The sequence below is a fragment of the Dendrobates tinctorius genome, unplaced genomic scaffold, assembly GCF_039654945.1.
Source record: "Dendrobates tinctorius isolate UK_male_01 unplaced genomic scaffold, ASM3965494v1 ptg000037l, whole genome shotgun sequence".
Lineage (NCBI taxonomy): Eukaryota > Metazoa > Chordata > Amphibia > Anura > Dendrobatidae > Dendrobates > Dendrobates tinctorius.
This window is the reverse complement of record NW_027361705.1, coordinates 532,957-545,097: the sequence shown is the minus strand read 5'-3', so window position 1 is coordinate 545,097 and position 12,141 is coordinate 532,957.

Here is a 12,141-nt window from a genome sequence, read left to right as displayed (position 1 = left end):
CCACCACTTGCCCCAGGTCAGTCAGGGAACTGCACCGAGGGCAAACTGCCGCCGGAATGGCTTATAAAAGTAAGAGTCAGTGAGGCGCTCCTAGTGAGGGGGGATATACATTACCAGTCCAGGCTGATAGAATATATATATATATATATATATATATATATAATCTTCTGGCCATCACAGTCAGGGCTCCTTGTTAACACAGTACGGTATGCTGCCACCAGTTCTTCGTTCGATATAAGCCCCGTCCGACAGCAGGCTTATATCAGGTCAGAAACCAACCCGGGTAGTGTATAATAACCAACGGAGCGTGTAGACATGGGGATTCGTGTAGAGCTAAAAGAGCAGCCCAAGATTGATTTTATGTTTAATCGCCGAAAGGTGCACTAGAAATATACAGATTTATATTTACAAGAACAGATATGCAAGTATACAGTCAAGAGTGTAGTACAAGGGTCGGGTATAGATATGTTGCAATTACAGTGTTATGTATTATGTGACCACAGGGAGGCGCTGATGGATCACAGGTCCAAATCGTAGTTACGTGATTCCTTCCGGCCTTGTCAGGTAACAGTTTTTCTACTGGCAGAAGGACCAAGTCCAAAATGAGGGGCTGCCTAATATCTCCTAGGCTGCTGCCTCCCACAATCTGTGACCACCCCTGGGCTGGGCCTCCTCCCATATCTGAGAGTATGATTTTCCAGGCAGAACCGTGGATGTTCGATTAACTTTCCACCCGTAGCTTCACATGGATTTTATCTGTGCAGGGAGACCAAATATGGCTACTGTATTTAGAGCCTGATATTTATGCTTTGTAACTCCATAACGCAGGGTTCTGGAGGTGGCTAAATGGTATGGGCGTGTGGGGAAAGGCATGCTGATTCTGATTGTGCTCAGCTAGGTTCAGAGATATTGAATTCTTTTATTATACATTTTCTAGCGTTCATATCTCATAGCTTTGCACTGGTTAACCTGGGATCTGTTGGCACGATGGAAGCCTGAGTCAAACAAAGGAAGCCAGTTGGCTTAGGCCGGGTTCACATTAGCGTTTCAGTCTGCAGCGTGGCGCTACGGACTTCTTTCCTTAAGCTCCGCCTACTTCCGCATGTGTCCTGCGTACCTATCTTTAACACTGTGTACGCAGGGACATGCGGATGCGTCTGCGTGCGTTTTGACGTGCCCGCCGAACGCAACATGTTGCAATATGTTGCGTTCGGCGAGCACATCAAAACGACTCAAGCGAATGCATCCGCATACAAAGCATGTCCCTGCGTCCCCAATGTTAACCCCTTCCCGACCAGTGACCCAGTGTATGCGTAATGAAAGGCTGTGCCCGGGGTCAATGAAAGGTCACCTGACCCGCAGATATAGGGGGCTTCGCCCCCATGTGGCTGCGATCGCTCTGATTGGCTGTTTCACTTTTAACAGCCAATCAGAGCGATAGTAATATTTCATCAATGAAATTTGATGAAATATTACAAACCAGCCATGGCCGATGCTGCAGTAGCATCGGACATGGCTGGAAACACCGATCCGACCCACCACCGGCTAACGGGAGCGATCTGCCCCCCGCCACTGAAAAACAGTGGCGATCTGCTCCTCCCGCCTTTCGATCACCTCCCCTCCCACCTTCCGAGTGCCGCTGTCGCTCCCGGTGTCCCGCGGTCCCGGATCATGGGCGCCGCCATCTTGGAAGATCTGCGGCTGCAGATTCCATTCATTCATTTTGATCACTGTGATAAACTCTCACAGTGATCAAAATAAAAGAAAAGTAAATAAACCCCCCCTTTATCACCCCCATAGGTAGGCATAAATAATAAAATAAGGAAAATATTTTTATTTTTCCATTAGGGTTAGAATTTGGGATAGGATTAGGGTTGGAATTAGGGTTAAGATTGGAGTTAAGATTAGGGTTAGGGGTGTGTTGGGGTTAGGATTGGGATTAGAGTTAGGGATGGGTTGGGGTTAGGGTTGGAGTTAGAATTGAGGGGTTTCCACTGTTTAGGCAAATCAGGGGGTCTCCAAACATGACATGGTGCCACCATTGATTCCAGCTAATTTTGCGTTCAAAAAGTCAAATTGTGCACCCTCCCTTCCAAGCCCAAACGTGTGCCCAAACAGTGGTTTACATATGGGGTATCGGCTTACTCAGAAAAAATTGTACAACAACTTTGGGGGTCTAATTTCTCCTGCTCCCTTGGGGGGGGGGGGGAATTGGGGGCTAAAAATATTTTTGTGGAAAAATGATTTTTTTATTTTCACGTCTCTGCATTAAACTTCTGTGAAGCACTTGGAGGTTCAAAGTGCTCAACAGACATCTAGATAAGTTCCTTGGAAGGTCTAGTTTCCAAAATGGGATCACTTGTTGGGGGTTTCTACTGTTTAGGCACATCAGGGGCTCTGCAAATGTAACATGACACCCGCAGACCATTCCATCAAAGTCAGCATTTCAAAATGTCACTACTTCCCTTCCCATACAACACTACCCTTCACCTCTCAAAACAAACCTATTTCAACACCCTCATCACTTCACTGTCCAATAACCCTAAATGTCTCTTTGACACTTTTCATTCTCTACTCAACCCAAGAGTACAGGCCCCAACCACGTAGCTTCGAGCTGACGATCTGGCCAATTACTTCAAAGAAAAAAATTGACCAGATCCGACAGGAAATTATCTCCCAATCGCCTCATACCATGCACTGTCCTCCCTCCCTCACTGCATCTAGCTCACTCTCTGATTTTGAACCAGTCACAGAAGAAGTAAGCAGGCTCCTTGCATCTTCTCGCCCAACCACTTGCACCAGTGACCCATTTCCGTAACATCTACTACAGCCCCTTTTCCCCTGCTGTCACCCACCTAACTAAAATATTTAACCTCTTTCTCTCTTCTGGTATCTCCCTCATTTAAGCATGCCATCATACATCCACTACTTAAAAAACCATCCCTCGACCAAAACTGTGCCGCTAACTATAGACCTGTTTCTAATCTTCCCTTCATCTCTAAACTCCTGGAACGCCTGGTCCACTCCCGTCTTATCCGCTATCTCTCAGAAAACGCTTCTCGACTCTCTCCAATCTGGTTTCCGCTCTTTACACTCTACTGAAACTGCCCTCATTAAAGTCTCTAATAATCTACTTACAGCTAAATCAAATTGTCATTACTCCATGCTAATTCTCTTGGATCTCTCTGCAGCATTCGACACTGTGGATCATCAGCTCCTCCTCACTATGCTCCGTTCCATTGGCCTCAAGGACACCGTTCTCTCCTGGTTCTCCTCCTATCTCTCTGACCGCTCCTTTACTGTATCTTTTGCTGGCTCCTCCTACTCTCATCTTCCCCTTACTGTTGGGGTTCCTCAAGGATCAGTCCTAGGCCCCCTCCTCTTCTTTGTATACTGCCCCTATTGGTCAAACAATCAGTAGATTTGGTTTCCAGTACCATCTCTATGCTGACGACACCCAATTATCCGCTTCTTCTCCTGACATAACGCCAGCCTTTCTAGAAAACACCGGCAATTGTCTAAACGCTGTGTCTAACATCATGTCCTCACTATATCTGAAATTGAACCTGTCAAAGACTGAACTCCTTGTGTTTCCTCCCGCTACTAATGTACCTATACCCAACATTGCCATTTCCGTGTGTGGTTCTACTATTACTCCCCAGCAACATGCCTGCTGTCTTGAGGTCATACTTGACTCCGAGCTTTCCTTTGTCCCCCACATCCGATCACTGGCTCGCTCTTATCTGCACCTCAAAAACATTTCTAGAATTCGACCTTTTCTTACTTTTGACTCTGCAAGAACTCTGACTGTTTCTCTTATTCATTCTCGTCTCGACTATTGTAACTGCCTTCTAATCGGTCTCCCTCTTACCAAACTCTCCCCCCTCCAATCTGTCTTGAATGCTGCTGCCAGGATCATATTCCTCGCCAATCGTTACACCGATGCCTCTACCTTGTGCCAGTCATTACACTGGCTACCCATCCACTCCAGAATCCAGTACAAACTTATTAAAGATGTGTCTGACAGGATATCAGGACTCTTCAGACCTACAGATGACTACCCATTCCTGCTACTACATGTGGGGACAAATGACACCGCAAGAAATGACCTGGAAACCATCTGCAGAGACTTTGAAGACTTAGGCAAGAAAGTGAAAGAACTGGGAGCGCAGGTGGTCTTCTCTTCCATCCTCCCAGTGGATGGACATGGAACAAGGAGGTGGAATAAGATTCTGCAGGTGAACAACTGGCTACGTCGATGGTGCCGTCAGCAACAATTTGGATTTCTGGATCACGGAGTGAACTACTTATACGATGGACTACTTGCTAGAGATGGGGTGCACCTTACGAAGACTGGAAAGAATGTATTTGGAAGTCGCCTTGCTGCACTTGTAAGGAGAGCTTTAAACTAGAACAACATGGGAAGGGAAGCAAAAGACCAGAAAAAGCCATACACCTGACAAATGCTATTGAGAATTCTGCTATTAGAAGTGGAAAGGAAGAACAAAGACGAAAGAATCTAATTAATAAAAATATTGGGGAAAGAGAAACCAATCACAAACTAAAATGTTTCTATACTAATGCACAAAGCATGGGCAACAAACAAGGAGAATTGGAACTAACACAGGAAAAGAAATATGATGTCATTGGAATCACTGAAACTTGGTGGGACAATACACATGATTGGAATACAAGACTAGAAGGATCCAACTTATTTGCAAGAAACAGACTTGATAAACGAGGAGGAGGTGTCGCATTGTATGTTAGAAACTCGTATATCTGCACAGAGATTGAAGCTTCAGAGACTGGGAGTTCTGTGGAAACTGTTTGGGTAAGAATACAAGGACAGAACAATGGAAAGGACACCATTGTAGGCATTTACTACAGGCCGCCTGTGCAAGCTGAAGATATGGATGAACTCTTTGTGCATCAAATGGCCAAGTACTCCAAAAAATATAACAGTTGTCATGGGAGATTTCAACTATCCAGATATTTGTTGGGAATCTCTCTCAGGCAAAACTAACAGGTCAAGGAAATTCTTATCCTCTCTTGCTGACAACTTTATCTTCCAAAAGGTAAGGGAGAAAACAAGGGGAACTGCTACCTTGGATCTAATCCTTATAAACAGGGAGGAAATGGTTGAGGAGGTAAAAGTGGCTGGGACCCTAGGAGGTAGCGACCATGCTATTTTAGAATTTTGGATAACTAGAGGCGGAAGACCTGTGAAGACTCAGACGTCAAGGTTAGATTTCAGAAAGGCAGATTTTAAGGGATTCAGAAAGAGAATTGGAGGGATCCAATGGCTGGATATCCTTAAAGACAAAAATGTCCAGGAAGGATGGGAAATCTTGAAAAATGAAATTCTCAAAGCACAGTTGTTAACAATTCCGAAAAGAGGGAAGAATAGGAAGCATTTAAGGAAACCAGGATGGATGAACACAGAACTTAAGCACATGCTAAAAAGGAAGAAAAAAATGTTTATAAAATGGAAAGAGGGAGGCATATCTAAAGAAGAATATAATGCTGTCTGCAGAACCTGCAGGGCACAAATCAGATTATTAAAGCTGAAAATGAATTGAGGCTTGCAAGAGATGTCAAAAGCAATAATAAAGGATTTTGGGGATATGTCAAAAGTAAAAGAAAAGTCAAAGATGCTATAGGATTTTTACAGGATGAAAATGATGAAATGGTAAGACAGGATGTTGAGAAGGCTGAACTTTTAAATTCCTATTTTGCATCTGTTTTCTCTCAGAAAGGAAATGTAACATCAACTGTTATTCACTGTCCTATTAACGGAATAGAAGAATCCAGGATATCTATAAACAGAAAGATGGTGAGGAAACACTTAGCTAACCTAAATGAATTCAAGTCTCCAGGTCCAGATGAATTACACCCCAGAGCACTGAAGGAGATAGCAGAAGAAATTTTTGAACCCCTCTCCATAGTCTTTGAAAATTCTTGGAGAACAGGAGAAGTGCCAGAAGACTGGAGAAGAGCAAATGTTGTTCCTATCTTCAAAAAGGGGAAGAAGGTGGACCCAGGCAACTATAGGCCGGTGAGTCTGACTTCTATACCAGGAAAGATCTTTGAACAAATTATTAAACAACCTGTATGTCAGTACCTGGATAAGAATGATGTGATTAAACAGAGTCAGCATGGGTTTGTAACTAATAAGTCATGTCAGACTAACTTAATTTCCTTCTATGATGGTATCACTGATTGGGTTGATCAAGGAAATGCTGTAGATATAGTATATCTTGACTTCAGCAAAGCATTTGACAAAGTCTCTCATACAATCCTTATTGAAAAAATGACTAAGTATGGAATGGACAAGGCAACTGTTAGGTGGATTCATAACTGGCTTAGTGATCGGACCCAAAGAGTGGTCGTAAATGGCTGCACATCCAGTTGGAAGAATGTCTCAAGTGGGGTACCACAGGGCTCTGTCCTGGGCCCTGTATTGTTCAACATCTTTATCAACGATTTAGATGAAGGAATTGAGGGTAAACTGATTAAATTTGCTGATGACACAAAGCTAGGAGGGATAGCTAATACTAGAGAAGAGAGAGAGGATCTAAATAAACTGGAGAAGTGGGCAGCAACTAACAGAATGATTTTTAACAGGGAGAAATGCATAGTACTACATCTGGGCAATAAAAATGAAAAAAGCATATACAGAATGGGAGGAATAGGGCTAAGTGACAGCACATGTGAAAAAGACTTGGGTATACTAATAGATCACAGACTGAATATGAGTCAACAGTGTGATGCAGCAGCAAAAAAGGCAAATGCAATTCTAGGATGTATTAACAGAAGCATACAGTCTAGATCACGTGAAGTCATTATTTCCCTCTACTCCTCTTTGGTCAGACCTCATCTGGAATATTGTGTCCAGTTTTGGGCACCACATTTTAAAAAAGACATCAACAAACTGGAGCAAGTTCAGAAAAGAGCGACCAGAATGGTGACCGGTCTGCAAACCCTGTCTTATGAGGAAAGGTTGCAGGATTTGGGAATGTTTAGTTTGCAAAAGAGAAGACTGAGAGGAGACTTAATAGCTGTCTACAAATATCTAAAGGGCTGTCACATTGTAGAAGGATCAACTTTATTCTCATTTGCACAAGGAAAGACTAGAAGCAATGGGATGAAACTGAATGGGAGGAGACACAGATTAGATATTAGAAAAAACTTTTTGACAGAGTGATCAATGAGTGGAACAGGCTGCCACGAGAAGTGGTGAGTTCTCCTTCAATGGAAGTCTTCAAACAGAGGCTGGACAGACATCTGACTGGGATGATTTAGCGAATCCTGCTTTGAGCAGGGGGTTGGACCAGATGGCCCAGGAGGTCCCTTCCAACTCTACGATTCTATGATTACTCACACCCACAAATCTATTCATGGCTCAGCACCACCCTACATCTCCTCCCTTGTTTCAGTATACCATCCTACCCGCGCCCTCCGTTCTGCTGATGACCTGAGGTTAGCATCCTCAATCAGAACCTCCCACTCCCATCTTCAAGACTATACACGTGCTGCGCCAACTCTTTGGAATGCACTTCCCAGGTCAATACGATTAGTCCCCAATCCCCACAATTTTAAGAGTGCCCTGAAAACTCATTTATTCAGACTGGCCTACCGCCTCAACACATTAACCTAATCTATCCTTATGTGGCACAGCCAAAAGTTTGTTTTTTTTACGATAACCAGGTTCCCCGCATCATGTTCCCACATGCTTTATGCATCCATTAGCCCTCTGCATCTGTACTGTTACACACTTAACATTGTGGCTGGTCCATACAATCAGGGCAACTGTTACCACCCACCTTTCGTGTCTCCCCTTTTTCCTCATAGATTGTAAGCTTGCGAGCAGGGCCCTCATTCCTCTTGGTATCTGTTATGATCTATGTGATTATTGTTATGCTGTAATGTATATTGTCTGTACAAGTCCCCTCTGAAATGTAAAGTGCTGCGGAATATATCGGCGCTGTAGAAATAAGATTTATTATTATTCCGAGCCCCGACGTGTGCCCAAACAGTGGTCCCCCCCATATATGGGGTACCAGCGTACTCAGGACAAACTGTACAACCACTTTAGGGGTCCAATTTCTCATGGTACCCTTGTGAAAATAAAAAATTGCGGACTAAAAAATAATTTGAGGAAAGAAAATATTTATTTTCACGGCTCTGCATTATAAACTTTTGTGAAGCACTTGGGGGGTTCAAAGTGCTCACTATACATCCTATATAAGTTCCTTAGGGGGTCTGGTTTCCAAAATGGGGTCATTTGTGGGGGAGCTCCAAAGTTTAGGCACACAGGGGCTCTCCAAACACGACATGGTGTCAGCTAACAATTGGAGCTAATTTTCATTTCAAAAAGTCAAATGGCGCTCCTTCCCTTCTGAGCCCTGCCGTGCGCCCAAACAGTGGTTCCCCCCACATATGGGGTACCAGCGTACTCGGGACAAACTGGACAACAATTTTGGTCCAATTTCTCCTGTTAGCCATGTGAAAATAAAAAATAGCGTGCTAAAAAAAAATCATTTTTGAGGAAAAAAAAATATTTTTTATTTTCACTGCTCTGCGTGATAAACTTTTGTGACGCACTTGGTGGTTCAAAGTGCTCACTAGAGTTGAGCGAAACGGGTCGAAAAATTTCAAAAGTCGCCGACTTTTGGCAAAGTCGGGTTTCATGAAACGAAACCCGACCCTAGGATGAGGTCGGCCACGAGGTCAGCGACTTACGCGCCAAAGTCGCGTTTCAAAAGTTTGTTTTGCGCTCTTTTTCAGCCAATCAGGATCCACGGACACTGTGGGCAACGTGATGACATAGACAGGGGTCACCACCATCTTTCAGAAGGGCATGCAAGTGATTGGCTTGCTTTGGTGGGCTTCACAGGGGTTATAAAAGGGCGTGCACACCGACCGCCATCTTACTTCTGCCGATCTTAGCATAGGGAGAGCGTTAGGCAGGGAAGAAGAAAAAAAAAACTGCTTCTGCTGCTAGCGATTTTGCCTGTACAACACACCAGTCACTGTGTGTGCAGTGCAAGGGGAGGCTATATTGTGGTGGATCAGCGGTGTTGGTTGTTAGGCTGCCTTCTAAGGCTTCCTGACAGCTGCATTGCTGTTTACCCACTGCTCTGCAAACTGCTTTTTTAAAAGCAATCCCAATTTTTTTTTTTGTCCTGCTGAGGTACTGAGCGTGCATTTTTTTACACCATACAGCGTCAGTGGGCCTCACACAATCCAAAAGTGTCCAGTGTCCACAAGTGTCTGCAGAAATTCAAAGTCTCCCTTATCCTGTAGTCACTTTTTTCACACCTGTGCCATCGAGCCTGTGACATAGCGCTCTGATATTCAGTGGGCCTCACACAATCCGAAAGTGTCCAGTGTCCACTAGTGTCTGCAGAAATTCAAAATCTCCCCTGTCCTATAGACACCTTGTACCTTGTTTTACATTACTATATAGTTTGTTGGATTTTGTCTACATTTCTACAAAAAATGAGGAAGGCTGGTGGAAGAGGCCGTGGAATTGGGCGGGGGTTGGCAGCTGGTAATGATGGTGTTGGATCTGATGGTAGTGGCAAAAGCAAAATAGGACCGAATGCAGGAGGTGTTGAGCCTGCGTCATCGTCTGGCTCCACAAGGCCTCGAAGGCTGTTTTCTAGGAGTTGGCAAAACGCTTTTAAAGCCAGAGCTTCAGGAAAAAGATTTGTCTTACATTGCTGACTCGGCCTCCAGCTCTATCGCCGCCTCTTCTGAAGTTGTAAAAAGTAAAAGCACTGAGTCATCATTGGAGGCTCATGTTCATGAACCACACCTTTCCTTGTGTCCTTCACCCCAACCAAGATTGAAGGATGACGCAGGCCATACTACTGATTACTCCTTGGAGCTGTTTTCACATACCATGCCTGGATTATCAAGTCAAATGGTGAATTACCCAGGCCAAGATGAATCTGACATGGAGTGCACTGATGCACAGCCGCTGATGGATGATTCTGCTGGTACATTCACTCAGAGCACTACATTGTCCTCGCAGTGTACAGAGCCAGATTCTGACCCTGATGAGACTCAGGTGCCCCTTCCCGCACACTATACCACCATACACGGTGACACAGAGGAAGGTGCACATGACATAGAAGAGGAGGTGATGGATGACCCAGTTGTTGACCCAGATTGGCATCCATTGGGGGAAGAGGGTGCTGCTTCCAATAGCTCAGATGAGGAGCATCCACAGCAGACATCGACATCGCAACAGCTGTTATCTGGCAGGCCCGAAGCACTCCAAACACAGGTTCCAAAAATCAAAAGAGTTGCTGGACAGCTTGTCCAGAGGGTCAAAACATCACAGCGTGCTAGGCCGCAAAATGTCTGCCAAAGTAGGAAGAGTGCAGTGTGGCACTTTTTTGAACAAAATCCTCATGATCAGGCCAAGGTTATCTGTAAGAAGTGCGCAAAGACCTTTAGCCGAGGGAAAAATCTGAAAAATATGAATACCAGTTGCATGCTTAGACATTTAACCAGCATGCACTTGCAAGCGTGGACACAACACCAAACCTCAAGTGCCACATGTGCAACTGATCACAACGAAGGTAGTCAGCAACGCTACATTGTTTCCCCCACTGTAAGCCCACCGGTTAGCACAGCAGCAAATGTTGAGGTGTCGTTGCAAGGCCACAGCAGTCAGGGAATCCCACTGTTATATCAACGAAATACTGAATCTAGGCCATCAGAAAGAACACCAACTCCATCACCATCATCAACCCTCTCTGTCCGCCCTGTCCACCGCTACTTCCACCATATGCAGCTCTCAAGTCCAGCTCACCCTCCCAGACACTATGCGTAGGTCAAGAAAGTACTCAGTCTCTCATCCGCGTACACTGGGTTTGAACGCCCACATTGCCAAACTAATCTCGCTTGAGATGATGCCTTATCGGTTGGTGGAAAGCGCAGCTTTCCACGAACTCATGGCCTATGCAGTACCACGCTATGACCTACCCAGTCGCCACTTCTTCTCTCGCAAAGCCATCCCCAGCCCTCCACCATCATGTAAAAGACCGCATTGTCCATGCACTCAAGCAGTCAGTGAGTGGAAAGGTGCACCTCACAACTGATGCATGGTCCAGTCGGCATGGCCAGGGCCGTTACGTGTCCATCACTGGGTTAATGTGGTGGATGCAGGGTCCACAGGGGACAGCGGTGGTGGGACAGTGCTGCCTAGCCCACGGTATAGGAAACAGTTGGCTGTAGGCGTTCGACCCTCCTCCTCCTCCAGAAGCGAAAGCTCGTCCACAGAGCGCAGTCGTACGAGCACTCCATCTGCAGCTGCCACTGTTGCACACGGTGTCCCCCTATCGAGCAGCTAGTGGAAAGCGTCAGCAGGCTGTGTTGCAGATGATGTGTTTGGGCGACAGACACCGCCGAGGTGCTGGCCGAGTACTTGAAGCGACAAACTGAGTCATGGCTGGGCAGTGTACATCTTGAGGCAGGCAAGGTAGTTAGTGATAACGGCCGTAATTTTGTGGCAGCCATAGCCCTTTCAAAACTCAGCCACATACCTTGCTTGGCTCACACCTTGAACCTGGTGGTGCAGTGCTTCCTCAAAAATTATCCGGAGTTAACAGCCCTGCTCCAGAAGGTGCGAAGACTGTGCGCGCACATCCGCCGGTCGCCTGTACACTCCGTTCGTATGCAGAAGCTGCAGCGATTGCTCCACCTTCCCAACCACCGCCTCATTATCGACATTGCAACAAGGTGGAACTCCACCCTGCACACGGTGGAGCGGCTGTGCGAGCAGAGGCAGGCCATAATGCATTTGTGGGAGGATACACGGCCAGGCACTTTGAGAGCAGACATGGAGTTGACAGGTGTGCAGTGGTCGAAGCTGAAAGACCTCTGTAAAGTCCTTCAGTGTTTTGAGGAATGCACACGGCTGGTAAGCGCAGACGACGCCATCCTAAGCATGAGCATCCCACTTATGCGTCTGCTCATGCAAACTTTGACGCACCTTAAGGAGCAGGCGTCTGCAGCCAATGTTGATGAGGAGGAAGAGGAGGAGGGAATCCTTGATGACATTCAGCCATTGTCTGCTCAGGGACCTCTCCTGGACGAGGTGGAGGAAGAAGAGGAGGAGGAGGATGA